Source organism: Tenrec ecaudatus, chromosome 12, assembly GCF_050624435.1.
Source record: "Tenrec ecaudatus isolate mTenEca1 chromosome 12, mTenEca1.hap1, whole genome shotgun sequence".
Taxonomy (NCBI): domain Eukaryota; kingdom Metazoa; phylum Chordata; class Mammalia; order Afrosoricida; family Tenrecidae; genus Tenrec; species Tenrec ecaudatus.
In genome coordinates this window covers 38,901,923-38,914,762 of record NC_134541.1, presented here as the reverse complement: position 1 = coordinate 38,914,762, position 12,840 = coordinate 38,901,923, and positions in this window count along the sequence as shown.

The window sequence follows — 12,840 nt, the reverse complement described above, 5'->3', positions numbered from 1 at the left end:
TGAATTTGAGTAAAGACCGAAGTTTAAATGATCCTTTGTTCTACTTATTTTTTTCCACATAAATGTAAATGAGCCCTTTATAGAAAGCATGGTAAATGCACCATTTTAGAGTTTACAGAGAATGTTTATTTAAAATGCTTGAAAGAACCTGGTCTGCAGATTTGGCCTCCGTTTCAAAATAAACAGCCACCCATTTGATAGCCATTAGTGTATATAGGAAGTTGAAGAGTAAGGACCCCTATTAAAGCAACTTAAAACACATCCCTTTGATTACGAAGTCAGAATGATACAGTGGCTGAAGCGGCGGCACTTAATTATGATGGCCGTCCTGTTGCTCCTTCCTTTTTATTGTTTGCAATGCATACATTTAATATTTCAAATTCCTAAATTGTTCTCTTCCTGAAAAATTTCATTTAAAATGTGAGAACGACTTGAAGCACTTGCTGATTAAGATCCAGTATTGCAGCCTTCAACGTGAATTGCAATTCAATGTTAAGAAAACAAAAGCCTTACAATTAGACCCAGCGGGATCATCGTGATAAACGGAGAAAAGCTTGAAGTTGTCAAGGAGTTCATCTTACTTGGACCCATAATCAATGCTCATGGAAGTATCAGTCAAGAGATCAAAAGATGCATTGCATGGGGTAAGATTGCTGTACAAGACCTCTTAAAGTGTTAAATAGCTGGGACGTTACTTTTAAGACTAAGGTGTGCCTGATCCGAGGCATGGTATTTTCAGTTGCATTGTAGGTATGTGAAAGTTGGACATTAAATGAGGAAGACTGAAGATGAACCTAAGTGCTTTAATTAGGATGCTGGTGAAAAATACAGAAAATAGCATGATGTACCAAAAGAACACACACAGCTTTCTTGGAAGAAGTACAGCCAGAAGGCTCCCTCGAGGCAAGGATGACAACACTTCATTTCAAATACTTGGTACACGTTGTCAGGAGAGACCAGTCCCTGGACAAGGACATCATGCTTGATACAGTGGTGGGGCAGAGAAAAAGATCAAGGCCACCTACCCCAAGAATTGACACCATGGCTGCAACAAAGGGCTCAAACATAAGAATAATTGCGAGGAGGGTGCAGGACCAGCTATGGTTTTGTGTTCCTGGTTTTGCTATGGCTCAGAACCAACTTGATGGCACCTAACCACACAATAAGCACCATGTAATCAAATATTGAGAATGTTTTACATGTTTCTGAATTGAGAATTATTTGAGTTGACTCTCCTTATATACATAAGGGCGTTCATTCCGTTATTATTTCCCATTGGACTGTCCTTTTATTCGTTGCTCTGATGCTACCATTGCTGGAGGTCACGGTGAAAGAAATAAACTCCTAAGGGACAAAAATGGATTCGGAAGTTCAATGGGCTCCTTTATTAAAAGTCATTCTGAACCCTTGTTTCCTCATCTGCCTAAATATCTATCTAAACAGATAGATAATACCACTAATCACATTAATTTAAGGATTCAATTTAAAAGTTGTGCCCCAAACAATTCACATAATAATCAGTATGTTTTAGAAGGACTCACTAGTCTATGACAAGAAATTTAGAAGCTAGCTTCCCGATCAACCAACTGGAAGAGATCCATACCTGTGGCCATTCCAAAGAAATGTTACCTAACAAAATGCGGAACCTATCCAACCACATCATTAATATCACATGCAAGTAAACTTTTGCCAATGATAATTAAAAAATGGTTGCAGCAGTACATTGACAGAGAGCTACCAAAAATTAAAGCTGGGTTCCTAAGGGAATGTGGAATGAATGGTATAATTGCTAACAACAGCTAGATCTTGGCAGAGAAAGGTGTTTACTTGTGTTTTACTGACTCTGAAAAGGGACTCAACTTTGTGGATTATAACAAGCTACAGATCACTGCAAATAATGAGAACTCCCGAACTGTTAACTGTGATCGTATGCATTTTATACATAGAGTAAGAGGCAGTCATTCAAAAGAGCGGGTGATACTGCTGTTGTAGTGATTGTTAGGTGCAGTCCATCAAACTTTGATTCATGACTATAGGACAAAACACTGCCCTGGCCTTCCCAGCCTCACAACTGTTGTGTTTGATCCCATGGTTGTAGCATCGTCACCTCCCTTCATTGAAGGCCTTTCCCTTTCTCAGTGACCATCTACTTTCCCAAGTATGCTGTTCTTTGCCAGAGACGGGTCTCTCGTGACAACATGCCCAATGGACATGCGATGACGTCTCATCCTTCTTGCCTCTAAAGAACATTCCGGCTATAGTTCTTTCAAGACCTATTTGTTACTTATTCTGGCACTCCATGGTATTTTCAATATTCTTAACACCATAACTCAAATGTATCGTTTGTTCTATCTTCCTTAATCATAATCATTGCAGCTTTTACTAGCCTTTGAAGGAATTGAAAATAGCATAGCCTTTGTCAGGCATCCTTTAGTCCTAAAAGGGACAACTCTAGGTGGTATTGTGCAGCAGAGTTGCCTAAAGCCACACACCACTGGATTTCCTGACTGCTGCTTCACGAACATTGAATGTAAGTCCAAGTAAAATGGAATTTTTGACAAGGTTAGTTATTGCTCTGTTTCTTTTGGTCCAGTTGGGAGGATTATTATATTTTTAACCTTGGGTTGTAATTCATTCTGAAGATGTAGGCTTTGATCTTCATGAGTAAGTGCTTCAAGTTCTGTTGACTTTCAACGATTAAGGTTTTGTCATCTGCATATTTCAGGTTGTGAATGAGCCTTTTTCTAACCTTGATGTCATGTTCTTCATATAGTCTATTTTCTTTGATTAATTTTTCAGCATTAAGATTGAGGTTACAACCTTGATGCACACATTTCCTGATTTTAAACCATACTGCACCCCCCCATTCTAATTTAACAACTGTATGTTTGTTATGCATAGGGTCTGCATGAGCGCACAGTGCTCTGCATAGAACATGTCACAGATGTCCTGTTGAGGACTGCGGAGTGCCTGAAGCAACCCATGCTATCTTCAATTGCCTCACAGTCATGTGACTAAGGAAGACAGAATAATTGATACAATTTAATTATATAATTGATGGAGAATAATGAAAGTACTATGGATTTCTAGGGTGAAAAATCTGTTATGGAGAAAGTACAGTCAGAACGCTCCTTAGAAGAGAGGCTGGCAAGACACGTTATCATGCATTTGGTCATATTATCAGGATATATTAGCCCAGGGAGAAGAGCATTGTGCTTAGTAAAGAAGAGGGTCAGTGAAAAAGAGGAAGACCCCTAATGAGATGGAAAAGCAGCAACATAGTGACTGCAGCATTGGGCTTAGACATGACAATAGTTGTGAGAATGTGAAGACCCAAACAACATGTCATTGTGTTGGAACCAACACAATGGCACCAAAAAATGCCAGTAACGGAATAGCTATTAAAAAGAACTGATTTGTGAAATATGTGAATTAAAAAAAATTTACTGGGTGTGTATGCGTTCACATTATTATGTGTAATTATAAGTTAAAGAAACCTGATCAAGGGATATTGGTTGATTCAATAATTGAGTAAGTCCAATCTCTCTTGAGTTTTCAATATTCTATAAAATCCCTTGATAAACAAAGGAAAATCAGGCAAAACAAATATTCAGTCAGAAGGGGAAATGAAGTCTTGATACCTGCATAATACGGATGGAGCTGGAAGACCTTATGTTGCTTGAAATATATTATTCATAAAAGGGCAAATATTATACTACTTTACCTAACTAAAAAGACCCAAAAATGGCAAATGTAAACAGAACAAAGTTGATTAGTGGTTCTAGGGGCAGGAGGGAGAGGAAAAGAGGAATGAGGATGGGTTAATGATGACAATATTACATTGATTTCAATTGGCAAATGTTGTGTGATAGGTATATTTAAAATACTCCCCTTCAAAAGGAGTTGATGCCAGGTTGTTTATGCTCAACTAAAACCTCATGAGATTTGGTTTCTTGGTTTAGGGATTTAGGTTCATAGTTTCAGAGGGTATTTCTATTAATAGGCTTCATAACATATTGAGTGTTCTGTCTTCCAGTTTGTTACATAGTGCCTGTGGTCTTAAAAGTTTGCAAACAGACATTCTAGCCCAATAATTGGTCTCTAGTCACCTCAAAGGTGCCCTAATAACATAGTGGTTATTCATTGGCTAGCTAACCACGAGGTCACCAGTTTGAAACTACTAACAGCTCCATGGGAAAAAGATGTGGCTTTTTGTTTTCATAAAGAGTTGCAGACTCAGAAACCCATATGAGTAGTTCTACTTTGCCCTATAGAGTCACCATTAGTCAGGATTGACTTGATGGCAGTGAGTTTCAATTCAAACCACCTCAAGTTATGAAGAAAAGAAAGTCAGCAATAGATAATACACGGATGGTGTATTACTGTCCACATGAACAACTGTCTCCTTTACCATGAGACTCGTACTGGATGAATTCTATAGAAGAATCCTTGAACAAAAGAGAAAAATGCAGAACAGAATTTCAGATCCTTATGAATTCTAGACTTCCTAAAGCCAAGAAGTTTGGATGAAACACTCAAAATATCTAGAGATAATTTTTATACCTTTAGCTAAAAGCATCTCTAGAGATCTGCTTAAAACCAAGCAAAAGTTTAGTTTAAGTAGTAAAAATGTCCACCTCAACTGGGCACTATGCTCTTTTAAGAATTATTAATATCTAAGTGAAAACAGCAATTTGAAATCTAAGTGAAAACAGCAATTTGAAAATTTAGATAGGAACATTAGAGGACAATGCATTTATTTTAATGGGGAAGAGCAATTCAGAAAAGATGGTAAAAATTTTCTCAAAACTCAAAGAATGCAATCAGTATTACTAGATTACTAGATGCAGAAAGTATTGATTTGGTCTATGTTTTCCAGTGTATATGATCAATAAGAAAATACATTTTAACAATGTAAAACCCATGAGAGAGGGAAATTGTATACTGTTTCAAAAAGTAAAATAAATTTTTATATTTAAAATTGTAAATAATGCTATAATAATAGAAAAATCAGTGTATTGGGTTTTAGAGATGCATGTCTGGTATGTAATAAATAAAAGTAATTTATATTTCATAAGTAATAAGGATGATATTTCAAAACAGTGAAAATTGGGAAACATGATATTGGGAAACTGACTAGTCATTTGAGTAAAAGATAAAACTAGTCTTTTTTAATTTTATTGAGAGAAAATGAATAGACACAGACTAAAAAGTGGGAAAAATAAATAATACTAATGAAACAGAATCTTGGCTGAATATTTCTTGTCCTTCAATATAAGAGAGTAATTTTCCAACAATATCATCTAAACTAAAGCCTATTATGATATATATTATAGTTATTAGTTTTAAAAATAAAAATTGATATTTAACAAAACCAACTTTAAAAATAATGGCTGAGTTGAAAGGCAGACAACATGCAATGAATGAATTCTTATGCATACCAATTCAGTTATCATAAAGAAAATCGGACACTCAAGAGAAAACTCATCTTTATGTATAACGCTCAACTCACGAAAGGAAACAATCAAAAGGATTAATGCACATTTTACAAGATATACTTGTATAATTTAAGCAATCATTTAGGCAATACATACAAACATAGCATAAAACACTTTTCATTATCAAATAGAAAAAAAGTAAATTAAAAAAAACTAAAATGGTGTTGGGCAGGTGCAAAAAAAAGACTCAATGTTTTGTTGGATAAAATGTAAACTAATATTACTTCCAAGAGGAAAAGATTGGTATATACTATAAAGTACATATGAAGCAGAGACTGTTTGACCTTTAATTTTTTTTACTAAAGCATTTTATTGGGGACTCTTGCAACTCAAAAAATCCATAAATCAATTGTATCAAGCACGTTTGTACATATGTTGCCATCATCATTTCCAAAACATTTTCTTGGTACTTGAGCCTTGGGCATCAGCTCCTCATTTTTTCCCTTCCACCTTCATGAACCGTTGATAATTTATAAATTATTTTTATTTTCATATCTTACCCCATCTGCTGTCTCCCTTCACCCTTGTTTCTATTACTCATCCCTCTGGAGGGTGGGGGTGGAGTAGGGGGTGTTATATATCAATCAATGCGATTGGTTCCCCCATTCTACCCCTTCTGCCCCCACCTTCTCCCTATCCTCATGGCATCACTACTCTCATTATTGACCCCAAGGAGTTTATCTGTTCTGGATTCTGTTTGCAGAGAGCTCTTATCTGTACCAGTATACATGCTTTGGTCTAGCAGTTTTCAACCTTCCTAATGCTGTAACCCTTTGGTACATTCCTCATGTTGGGTGAACCTCCTCAACCATAAAATTATTTTCATTGCTACTTCATAACTGCAATTTTGCTACTGTTATGACTTGGACGACCCCATGAAAGGGTCATTCGACCCCAAGGGGTCATGACTCACAGGTTGAGAACCCCTGGAGACAGATATGTGAGACAGAACTGGGGTCATGATAATGGAGGTTGGGGAACATTAAAGAACTAGAGGAATGCTGTGTGTTTTGTAGGTGTTGTACTGCATCCTGGCTGGTTCGTCCATTCCTTGTGACTCTGATGTGAAGGGATGTCCAATTGACTACAGATGAGCTTTGGGTCTCTATTCTGAACCCCCACATTCGCATCAAATTGGTTGCTAGATTTGGGTCTTCCTTCTGATGCCTTATATCTGATCGCATAAATACTTCGTGATCACACAGGTTGGTGTGCTTCGTCCCTGTGGGATTTGTTGCTTCCCTGCTAGAGGGCCATTTTTTAAATTCAAGTCTTTAAGACCCCAGACATTATATCTTTTGATAGCCAGGTACCATCATCTTTCTTCACCACATTAGCTTATGCACCCATTTTGTCTTCAGCGATCTCGTCAGCAAGGCGAGCATCCCAGAATGCCAGATTATTAGAACAAAGCATTCGTGCATTGTGTGTGTGGAGGGGTAAGAGTGGGCACAATTCCCATACTATATCTCCATTGCTGTCCCCTATAGTGCTGTGGATCAGTAAGGGGACATCATGTCTTGTGGTGAGGCCAACCCTAAGATCCTCTCTGTGCATTGGCTGCTTTGAGCAGGAATTTCTTCCTTCAAGGTTGGTGGGCCAAGATGCTGTTTTCCCTCTCCACACCTCCCTCTCTGTCTCATTCTCTTTTATTCTTAGTTTGCTCACGTGTGGCCTGGGCAGACCTGACACTCTCCCTGGGTTATATCTTGAGTGCTGTCCTTGATATTGCATTCTTCTGGGGAGGGGGGTCGACATAGCTGGGATAGAGGCCAGAGTGGCCCTGCGACCTCACTGTTAGCTCACTGCTTCATGATGATATGTTGTCCTCAAGGCTTGGCGCACCAGGTTAAGGTCTGGTTCAAGTGACTTCTTTTGGATCAGCAATGTTTGTGAAAAATGTAACCTAAGAACACTTCGCAATTGCAAGATATTTTATAAACCAAAATATATATCTTCATTTCTTTGTACTATTGAACACTTGTCAATTGCATAAATACCCAAGCATTGAGAATGGAAGTTACATGGAATATATCTTGGAAATTAAACATGATTGTGTAGATTTGTAATGAGTAATAAGAAAATGAGAAAATGAATTTTCAAACTATGGTATTTAGAGATAAAGGTGATTTCATGTCAGGAGCTGTTGTGAGCTAATATTTACTTTTTGTAAATGTTCCTTGTTGCAACAATAAGAAGGAGCTATCAACAAAAAGATCGTCCTTTTGTAAAACAAGTTAAGTTATTTAAAAACTAAATACTTAAGAAAAGCAAGAAATAACCTTGTATACCAAAAGAAACAGACTGTGGAGGTTGCCAATGAGTTTCAGGAGGGCTAAGGGAAAGAGAGGACAAGTTAAGCAATAGGCTAACGAGCTGACAAGCATTAACTTGGGTGTAGGGGGTAGTAGGGGTCCAAAAGAGGGAGAAGATAAATAAAAGGAGGAGGGGCAGGGTAAACTATTTGGGGGTTGATTAGTAGCTTAAAGTATTGAATAAAAGAAATGATCAGGAATATGAGCTCCTAAAAAATTCACAATCTTTAAAAATCAAAATCAAATGACTATGGAAGGAAAGGGGTACCTAGTGATATTTTTCTCTGAATGAGATGCGGATATGAAAAATTCACATGGAACTTTCTGAATTATTATTAAATGATTATTTTAAATGGATTCACCCCAAATGGGCTCTATTTGTTTTTATTCCATATTGAACTTATCTATCTTATTTGAGCATTCAAAACCTGCATTAAACTTCTGAATGTAAGCTACAGGCTAATTTTCCTCCTCATTCTTAACTTCTATTCTCTGAAAAACAAGGTTCTTGATATGTGACAGAAAACTACAATTTCAGATTCCAGTTTCATGATCATTAAAAAAAAACCCAGTGGAACTTAATTAAAATCTTGGAATTTTTGTTTTAATACAAATGGCACATATCTCCATTTTTCATCTAATATCTAAATAATATCATTGTTGCAATCTTTTGGTTAGCATAGCATTGATTAACTCACCATTTCTTGGGAGTTTCCTTTTTGTAGCCCTTTGATCACTACAGAATGTCCATTTTTGCTAATTTGCTTCATTTTTTACACATGACCAAGAATCATTATTCACATTAAGCGGCAACTTTTTCAAGTTAATGACCCTTTTAAGGAAATAGCATAGTTTAAGATCATAGAAATCTCACTGGATTTAAAAAATGCTTAATGGAATTTCCAAGTTCTCCATCCATGTAGATAATATGCTTCCCCAAATTGTTCACCCCGTCAGGTTTCCTGAGGTACCATCGTGTGGCCACAGCATACATCGGAAGAAACGAGAAGCAGGGGAGATGGTTGTGTAACTTGAGGACAGCAATTTCTTTCCAAATATAGAATTAGCTTGATGACGACAGCTCCAGTCAGGCTGCTTCGTTATAATGGGTGATATTTTAAAATGTGATATGTGGGCATTACAGTTTTAGGCACAATAGTCAGAGAACTTCATAGGGGATAAATTAAAATTGCACACAACTTCTGAGCCCACACCACAGGTTTTACTTTGCATGCTTACCCATGAAGAAATGGACACTTTCATCTTAGCAACTCTTCATGGACTATGTCCTATTTTCAGACTATGTCAAACTCGCAGTCTGTGTCCTGTTTTCAGGCATTTTGAGACTTTGGATGTTCGGTATTTGATTTGTGCAAGTATGTTCTTGTGTACTATATTTTAATGTTTACTTTCCATTTGAATATAAGAGAAGCATGAGCCATCATTATTTTCAAATATCAGTGAAAACAATGGTGAGGAAATAATGAATTTTCTCCGTGTCCCCTCAAAGGCTACTTTGGACCTAGCCTGTTCCAATTCCAACAAGCACCCCAAATAGTAAGTCTTAATTTTATCCTTTCATGAATACAAACGTGATTTCTTTAAATTTTAGTTGTATATTTTATGTACAGATTTCCAATTGGTTATTATTATTCATTTAAAACTTTCAATGTTCTTTTGGCACATTTTTTCTCTATCTGTTGTAAATGTATGCATATTCTTAGGATGAAATAGATGATGCTAATTTTTTTCATTAAGACATACACATATATATATATGTGTGTGTGTGTATCTATATTTATATATATTACTGGCTCACTATTACAGGAAGGGTCTTCAGGAAGAAAATAAAGTTAGGAAGTGAGGGACAAGTAATCCAAACTGAAAGTGTCGCCAGGGGAAGAGTATCTGAACTACCTACCACTGCATTCACTGTAGGTGCAGCCACGCTTCCCTTAGGCCCTTCGCATATCTCACGCTGCAGGACGTTAGTGGGAAAGTAGCAGACTATGTTTGAGTTATAACAACCCCATTTTTAATGTTTATGAAATGCCTCCTTCTGGAAGCATATTATTTGAGTTTCTGGCAAGTTCAGTCATCTGATGTTAAACGTAGCATAGAGGTGATGAAGACTAAATTTGTGCAGAAGCTGACCATTTTGCCGATAGGTTCCCAAGTCTCATACCCTTGCTGTAGGTCTCAAATGAAAACCGTAGCAGGTGATATTATTACGGAGCTGTTCTGAAAGGCATCACTTACTCCACATAATTGAAACAGAGTGTCTCCCTCCAAACACTAGCATGTCATAAATCATATGGGTTTTGGAAAACTACTGGCTTTCAACAGGGTTTTATTTAATGAAAATTAACACAATAAAATGTCTTCATCACTGTAATCATGCTGCAATGGAACCCATTCAAAACACATGGCTTTTATTTTTTCTTGAAAGACTAAAACATCTTGCCAAAATAAGATAGACACACACAAAAAAGTTTGATTATTTTGTGATTATTTTATATTTCATGATTTGTAATAGATGGAGCATTAGAGAGTAACTGATGAATACCAGAATTGATTTCATTTCACCAACTTAGGGTTTTATTTTTGGTAGCATATTACAGTGACATGTGGTAAAGGTAGCCAAAGTGTTACAGCAAAAAATGAGGAGTGAGAAAAAATCCATTTTTTTCCATAAGAATTGTAAATTGGGAACAGTCTTTTAAAATGTTAGTTCAGCTGAGCTTTCTGATGAGTAGGAAGGGGGAGTCATTTGCTTTGGAAAGTCGTTGTTTGAAATTGCCAGCGATTTGTATGGGAGCTAATGACAGCAGGTAACATGTCTCATACTTTCAGAGAGAATCAGATAATGTTTTCTTCCAAAATGACATCTTTGCTCAATCAGCCTCCCAAAGGAGAGTGACTACTTTGTGAGTTTCTATGAGGCAGGTTTAGGCAGAAAGCATGTTAAAGGAGACATTTGCAAGATCCTCACAAAACTAATTTATACTAAACTTGGCACAACCACAAGAAAGGGGATATTCTCGTAGTTTTTTTGGCATGCTCACACATTAGACATGACGTTTGTGGAAATGTAATTAAGTGCATAAAATGGACTTTATAATAGTACAGTTTGGCAGGAAAGGGAAAAAAGCCTCCATGTAAAAAAGGAAAGCATCTAAGGTAACGGTAGTTATGCAATGACGCATCTTGAGTTCTGCAATTTATTGTTACTCTTTTCTTGTATACCATGGACAAAGTGAGAGAAAATGGTTTAAACCTACAGATGCACAATATTTAGCTATGATTTTGCATAAGAATATGATTCTAACTTGAAGCGATTGGCTGACTTTAAAAATGACCCGATGTTGCTATACTCTTTATAATTACATGGTTTTAAAAGCCCTGGGTCAGGCGCTGGTACAGCGAAGCTCACGTATCACCTCCCACAGTTACTTATTACAGCGGTCTTCTAGAATACCAGATGGATCTTAGCACCCTATCACATTTGGTGCAGAGAATGAATCACCATCAAAGTGCCCTTCGCAGGAGAATTCTCAGTCCGATTAAGATGGATCACCAGGTGGGAAAACTTGGTGGGAAAGTTCTACACAGAAAATTCGTTTTATTTATTCCTCTTTTTTTCTGGACACTCTTCATTTATTATAATATCTAATTTCTCTAGGTAGAATCTTCACACAGGGTTTCCTCATCTGATGATCCACCTTACCAGGACTGGAAATACTATTGTGAAAAGCACTTGATTGGTGATACAGCCCTCTGCTCCACCTTTGATCTGTAAATAGAGATTTTTAACGTGATCTTTGTCTGTCTTGTCGTTTTTTATTTCTTTTACTTTCCTATCTTTATTTTCAGCTGAAATGATGTTAGACGGCATCCCTAAAGAAGCCATGCACAGAAAGCAATTAGTTAATAAATGAGCTTTATAGGATCCAAAAGCAATGAGGTTGTAGGATCCAAAAGCAATGTTCAAAATCAGCTCTATACATTAAAATAAGCAGTCCAAAATGAAATTAGGAAAACAATTCATTTATATGAGCATCAAAAAAAAAAGAAAGGAAAACTTGAAGGAATAGAAGAAGTCTAAAACCTGTACATCAAAAATGACAAACCATTTTGGAAGACATTAAAGATCTAAATCAATGGAAAGACATTTTATGTTCATGGATTACTAAACCCAATACCGCTAACAGGTAAATGCTTCCCAATTGAGCTACCTAGCTAACACAATCTATATCAAATGTTTTAGTATTTAGAGAAATAGGGACGTTACCTGTACAATTCATAAAGAACTTCAAGAAACCTTAAATATTTGCCACAAGCTTCAGAGCTGACTCTGCCTTGAATTTGGCCACTAGGATGATCTCCTCAGAAGTCATTGTTTTAATTCAACCTTGCTCTCTGGATGATGTTGGTAAATCCAAGACTTGTCCTTCATTTCAATTCAGCCCATAATATTGTCTTCATTGCCTTCAGTCTTGCTCAGGAAACGGGTGGGGAGATGAGCTCTTTACGTTAGCTGGTCTTCATGCAATGCTTTTGACCCTCATCCAGCAAGAAGTCTGCTGAGGCCAAGAGGAGTGCTTAACATTGAAAATACTAGATGATGTGAGATCAACTTCCTGAATCAGTGGTAATGGTGGAGCCTTCTTTCCATCATTTCCTGGATGTCAGCCACAGATTCTTAACGCTTTGAGGTTGATGATCTTCTGTCTCTTGGCTCATCTTTGAAATTTTTTCCATTTTTCTTTAAATATTCAGTCTAGCTAAAATATCTATAGGGTACATTCCTATAACCTTGTAAGGCTTTGATGATTTGAGAACACAGATGTCTACTTGAATTTTGACCTCAAAATCACCCCACCCATGGCATAAAAGGGAACCCAATGAGACAAGAGGAATGCATTACTGAGAGAATTCTTCTACAGCCCTCCGCGGATTGCAGAGATATCTTTAAACATATTTTGCCATAAGTGAATCGTGCATTTATGAACCCTAGCAGCAATACT